Raw genomic sequence first — 6,482 nt, forward strand, 5'->3', positions numbered from 1 at the left:
TTTACACTTGACCCTAAGTCACATAGAGCCTTTTTGAAGGTTATGGTGCCTATGGTACAAGGTATTGAAAACTTCCTAGGATCTTGTCTCTTTTGAGATAATTTCTGCCTAGACAAGTCATCCAGTTCTTTGGTGAGCAAAGGAGGTTCATTCTCCCAAGTCTCATTTCCAAATAACTTGTCATTTAGCTTCATGATTGCTCCAAGGTATTTAGCAACTTGCTCTTCAGTGACATACTCATCCTCTTCAGAGGAAGAATACTCATCAGAGCTTATGAAAGGCAGAAGTAAATCCAATGGAATCTCTATGGTCTCATTTTGAGCCTCAGATTCCCATGGTTCCTCATTGGGGAACTCAATGGAGGTCAGTGCACGCCCATTGAGGTCTTCCTCAGTGGCGTTCACTGCCTCTCCTTCCTCTCCAAATTCGGCCATGTTGATGGCCTTGCACTCTCCTTTTGGATTTTCTTCTGTGTTGCTTGGGAGAGTACTAGGAGGGAGTTCAATAACTTTCTTGCTCAGCTGTCCCACTTGTGCCTCCAAATTCCTAATGGAGGACCTTGTTTCAGTCATGAAACTTTGAGTGGTTTTGATTAGATCAGAGACCATGGTTGCTAAGTCAGAGGTGTTCTGCTTAGAATTCTCTGTCTGTTGCTGAGAAGATGATGGAAAAGGCTTGCCATTGCTAAACCTGTTTCTTCCACCATTATTGTTGTTGAAACCTTGTTGAGGTCTCTCTTGATTCTTCCATGAGAAATTTGGATGATTTCTCCATGAAGAATTATAGGTGTTTCCATAGGGTTCTCCTAGGTAATTCACCTCTTCCATTGAAGGGTTCTCAGGATCATAGGCTTCTTCTTCAGATGAAGCATCCTTAGTACTGCTTGGTGCATTTTGCATTCCAGACAGACTTTGAGAAATCAAATTGACTTGTTGAGTCAGTATCTTGTTCTGAGCCAGAATGGCATTCAGAGCATCAATCTCAAGAACTCCTTTCTTCTGATTAGTCCCATTGTTCACAGGATTCCTTTCAGAAGTGTACATGAATTGGTTATTTGCAACCATTTCAATCAGCTCTTGAGCTTCTGTAGGCGTCTTCTTCAAATGAAGAGATCCTCCAGCAGAGCTATCCAAAGACATCTTGGATAGTTCAGAGAGACCATCATAGAAAATACCTATGATGCTCCAATCAGAAAGCATGTCAGAAGGACATTTTCTGATCAATTGTTTGTATCTTTCCCAAGCTTCATAGAGGGATTCTCCATCCTTCTGTCTGAAGGTTTGGACTTCCACTCTAAGCTTACTCAATTTTTGAGGTGGAAAGAACTTTGCCAAGAAGGCATTGACTAGCTTTTCCCATGAGTCCAGGCTTTCTTTAGGTTGTGAGTCCAACCATGTCCTAGCTCTGTCTCTTACAGCAAAAGGGAATAGCATAAGTCTGTAGACCTCAGGGTCAACCCCATTAGTCTTGACAGTGTCACAGATTTGCAAGAATTCAGCTAAGAACTGATGAGGATCTTCCAATGGAAGTCCATGAAACTTGCAATTCTGTTGCATTAGAGAAACTAATTGAGGCTTAAGCTCAAAGTTGTTTGCTCCAATGGCAGGGATAGAGATGCTTCTCCCATAGAAGTCGGGAGTAGGTGCAGTAAAGTCACCCAGCACCTTCCTTGCATTGTTTGCATTATTGTTGTTTTCGGCTGCCATGGGTTCTTCTTCTTTGAAGATTTCTGTTAGGTCCTTTACAGAGAATTATGCCTTAGCTTTTCTTAGCTTTCGCTTCAAGGTCCTTTCAGGTTCAGGGTCAGCTTCAACAAGAATGCCTTTGTCTCTGCTCCTGCTCATATGAAAGAGAAGAGAACAAGAAAATGTGAAATCCTCTATGTCACAGTATAGAGATTCCTTGAGGTGTCAGAAGAACAGAAAAATAGAAGAAAGAGGTAGAAGAATTCGAACTAAATCAGAGAGAGTTCGAATTGTGCATTAAGAAGGAGTGGTACTCCATAAATAGAAGGATGTGGGAAGAGGGGAAGAGAATTTTCGAAAATTAAGTTAAAGAAATTGAAAACATTTTGAAAAACACTAATTAATTTTCGAAAATAAGAGTGGGAAAGAAATCAAGTGATTTTTGAAAAAGATTTTGAAATTAGAAGTCAAAAAGATTTGATTGAAAACTTATTTTGAAAAAGATGAGGTTAAGAAGATATGATTGGTTTAAAAAAAATGTGATTGAGAAGATATGATTTGAAAACAATTTAAAAAGATTTGATTTTAAAAATTAATAACTTGGCTATCAAGAAAAGATATGATTCAAACATTAAACCTTTCTCAATAGAAAAGGCAACATACTTGAAATGTTGAATCAAATCATTAATTGATAGCAAGTATCTTTGAAAAAGGAAAGAAATTGATTTTGAAAACATTTGATTGAAAAGATATGATTTGAAAAAGATTTGATTTTGAAAAACTTTGAAAACCTTGAAAAAAAATTGATTTGAAAACAAAATCCTCCCCCTTGTGCCATCCTGGCGTTAAACGCCCAGAATGGTATCCATTCTGGTGTTTAACGCCCAAAATGCTACCTTTTTGGGTGTTAAACGCCCAACCAGGTACCCTGGCTGGCGTTTAAACGCCAGTCTGTCCTTCTTCACTGGGCGTTTTGAACGCCCAGCTTTTTCTGTGTAATTCCTCTGCTGCATGTTCTGAATCTTCAGTTCCCTGTACTATTGACTTGAAAATAGAACCAAGATCAAATAAATAATACATGCAAGACACCAAACTTAAAATTAGACGCTAGACTCAAACAAGAAACATAAAATCTTTTTGGTTCTTTTGTGGTTTTGTAAATTTTTTTGTGTTTTTTCGAAAATTATATGAAAATAGAAAATAAAAGTTTCAGAATTCTTAATTTGGATTCCAGGAATCATTGCAATGCTAGTCTAAGACTCCGGTCCAGGAATTAGACATGGCTTCACAGCCAGCCAAGCTTTCAAAGAAAGCTTCGGTCCAAAACACTAGACATGGCCAATGGCCAGCCAAGCCTTAGCAGATCATTGCTCCAATAGCAAGATTGATAGAAATCAACAAGCTCTTGTGATGATTAGTTGAAACCTCGGTCCAATAAGATTAGACATGGCTTCTCAGCCAGCCAGACTTCAACAGATCATCATGAAACACTAGAATTCCTTCTTAAGAACTCTGAAGAAAAATACCTAATCTAAGCAACAAGATGAACCGTCAGTTGTCCATACACAAAACAATCCCCGGCAACGGCACCAAAAACTTGGTGTGCGAAATTGTGATCACTACTTTTCACAACTCAAATAATCCCTAGTAATGGCCCCAAGAACTTGGTGCTCAATACCATGGCATAAACACAACTTTGCACAACTAACCAGCAAGTGCACTGGGTCGTCCAAGTAATAAACCTTACGTGAGTAAGGGTCGATCCCACGGAGATTGTTGGTATGAAGCAAGCTATGGTCACCTTGTAAATCTTAGTCAGACAGACTCAAATGGATATAGTGATATACGAATGAAGCATAAAGATAAAGATAGAGGTACTTATGTAATTCATTGGTAGGAACTTCAGATAAGCGTATGAAGATGCTTTCCCTTCCGTCTCTCTGCTTTCCTACTGTCTTCATCCAATCCTTCTTACTCCTTTCCATGGCAAGCTTATGCAAGGGTTTCACCGTTGTCAGTGGCTACCTCCCATCCTCTCAGTGAAAATGTTCCTATGCTCTGTCACAGCATATGGCTAATCAGCTGTCGGTTCTCGGTCAGGCCGGAATAGAATCCAGTGATTCTTTTGCGTCTGTCACTAACGCCCCGTGGTGCACGAAATTGCAATAACACTTTTGCAATCCCGCACAACTAACCTGCAAGTGCACTGGGTCGTCCAAGTAATACCTTGCGTGAGCAAGGGTCGATCCCACGGAGATTGTCGGCTTGAAGCAAGCTATGGTTATCTTGTAAATCTTAGTCAGGATATCAGAAATTATCAGGATTGATTGTAAAAAGCAAAAGAACATGAAATGGTTACTTGTATTGCAGTAGTGGAGAATAGGCTGGGGTTTTGGAGATGCTCCATCTTCTGAATCTCTGCTTTCCTACTGTCTTCTTCATCAAACACGCAAGGCTCCTTCCATGGCAAGCTGTATGTAGGGTTTCACCGTTGTCTGGCTACCTCCCATCCTCTCAGTGAAAATACGTCCCTGATGCTCTGTCACAGCATAGGCTAATCATCTGTCGGTTCTCAATCAGGCCGGAATAGAATCCAGTGATTCTTTTGCGTCTGTCACTAACGCCCCGCCTTCAGGAGTTTGAAGCACGTCACAGTCATCCAGTCATTGAATCCTACTCAGAATACCACAGACAAGGTTTAGACCTTCCGGATTCTCTTGAATGCCGCCATCAGTTCTAGCTTATACCACGAAGATTCCGATTAAAGAACCCAAGAGATATCTACTTAATCTAAGATAGAACGGAGGTGGTTGTCAGTCACACGTTCATAGTTGAGAATATGATGAGTGTCACGGATCATCACATTCATCCGGGTTAAGAGCAAGTGATATCTTAGAATGGAAGCAAGCATGATTGAATAAGAAACAGTAGTAATTGCATTAATCCATCAAGACACAGCAGAGCTCCTCACCCCCAACCATGGGGTTTAGAAGCTCATGCTGTGGAAGGTACACAATGAAACATCTAAAATGTTATGAGGTCATAAGGTACAGATACAATGTCAAAAGGTTCTATTAATAGTAAACTAGTATCCTAAGGTTTACAGAAATGAGTAAATGACAGAAAAATCTACTTCCGGGCCCACTTGGTGTGTGCTTGGGCTGAGCATTGAAGCATTTTCGTGTAGAGACCATTTCTGGAGTTAAACGCCAGCTTTCATGCCAGTTTGGGCGTTTAACTCCAAGTTTTATGCCAGTTCCGGCGTTTAACGCTGGAATTTCTGTAGGTGACTTTGAGCGCCGGTTTGGGCCATCAAATCTTGGGCAAAGTATGGACTATTATATATTGCTGGAAAGCCCAGGATGTCTACTTTTCAATGCCGTTGAGAGCGCGCCAATTGGGCTTCTGTAGCTCCAGAAAATCCACTTCGAGTGCAGGGAGGTCAGAATCCAACAGCATCTGCAGTCCTTTTTGGTCTCTGGATCAGATTTTTGCTCAGAACCTTCAATTTCAGTCAGAAAATACCTGAAATCACAGAAAAACACACAAACTCATAGTAAAGTCCAGAAAAGTGAATTTTAACTAAAAACTAATAAAAATATAATAAAAACTAACTAAAAGATACTAGAAACTTACTAAAAATAATGCCAAAAAGCGTACAAATTATCCGCTCATCACCCCGCCTGCTAGAAGTTTGAAGCACGTCACAGTCATTCAATCATTGAATCCTACTCAGAATACCACAGACAAGGTTAGACCTTCCGGATTCTCTTGAATGCCGCCATCAGTTCTCGCCTATACCACGAAGACTCTGATCTCACGGAATGGCTGGCTCGTTTGTCAGGCGAGCACTCGGTTGTCAGGCGATCAACCATGCATCGTGTATCAGGAATCCAAGAGATAAACACTAGAGCCTTGTTTGCTTGTAGAACAGAAGTGGTTGTCAGTCACCTTGTTCATAGGTGAGAATGATGATGAGTGTCACGGATCATCACATTCATCAAGTTGAAGAACAAGTGATATCTTGGACAAAGAACAAGCGGAATTGAATAGAAGAACAATAGTAATTGCATTAATACTCGAGGTACAGCAGAGCTCCACACCTTAATCTATGGTGTGTAGAAACTCCACCGTTGAAAATACATAAGAACAAGATCTAGGCATGGCCGAATGGCCAGCCTCCCCCAAAGAGGGTTTAATCATCAAAGCATGATCAAAAGATTCCTAATACAATAGCAAAAGGTCCTACTTATAGAAAACTAGTAGCCTAGGGTGTACAGAGATGAGTAAATGACATAAAAATCCACTTCCGGGCCCACTTGGTGTGTGCTTGGGCTGAGCAATGAAGCAATTTTGTGTAGAGACTCTTCTTGGAGTTAAACGCCAGCTTTTATGCCAGTTTGGGCGTTTAACTCCCATTTAGGTGCCAGTTCCGGCGTTTAACGCTGGAATTTCTGAGGGTGACTTTGAACGCCGGTTTGGGCCATCAAATCTTGGGCAAAGTATGGACTATCATATATTGCTGGAAAGCCCAGGATGTCTACTTTCCAACGCCGTTAAGAGCGCGCCAATTGGGCTTCTGTAGCTCCAGAAAATTTACTTCGAGTGCAGGGAGGTCAGAATCCAACAGCATCTGCAGTCCTTTTCAGTCTCTGGATCAGATATTTGCTCAGGTCCTTCAATTTCAGCCAGAAAATACCTGAAATCACAGAAAAACACACAAACTTATAGTAAAGTCCAGAAAAGTGAATTTTTACCAAAAACTAATAAAAATATACTAAAAACTAACTAGATCAT

At 40.6% G+C, this 6,482-nt stretch overlaps 1 non-coding gene across 1 annotated transcript; it reads left to right on the forward strand.

The window, feature by feature from the left end:
* The first annotated feature begins 1,193 nt into the window (after positions 1 to 1,193).
* On the forward strand, positions 1,194 to 1,301 carry LOC130953864 (small nucleolar RNA R71). The gene has a single exon (XR_009076024.1). It is a non-coding gene; the product is annotated as a small nucleolar RNA R71 (small nucleolar RNA).
* Positions 1,302 to 6,482: the final 5,181 nt, after the last annotated feature.

The sequence above is a fragment of the Arachis stenosperma genome, chromosome 9 (genome assembly GCF_014773155.1).
Source record: "Arachis stenosperma cultivar V10309 chromosome 9, arast.V10309.gnm1.PFL2, whole genome shotgun sequence".
Classification (NCBI taxonomy): domain Eukaryota; kingdom Viridiplantae; phylum Streptophyta; class Magnoliopsida; order Fabales; family Fabaceae; genus Arachis; species Arachis stenosperma.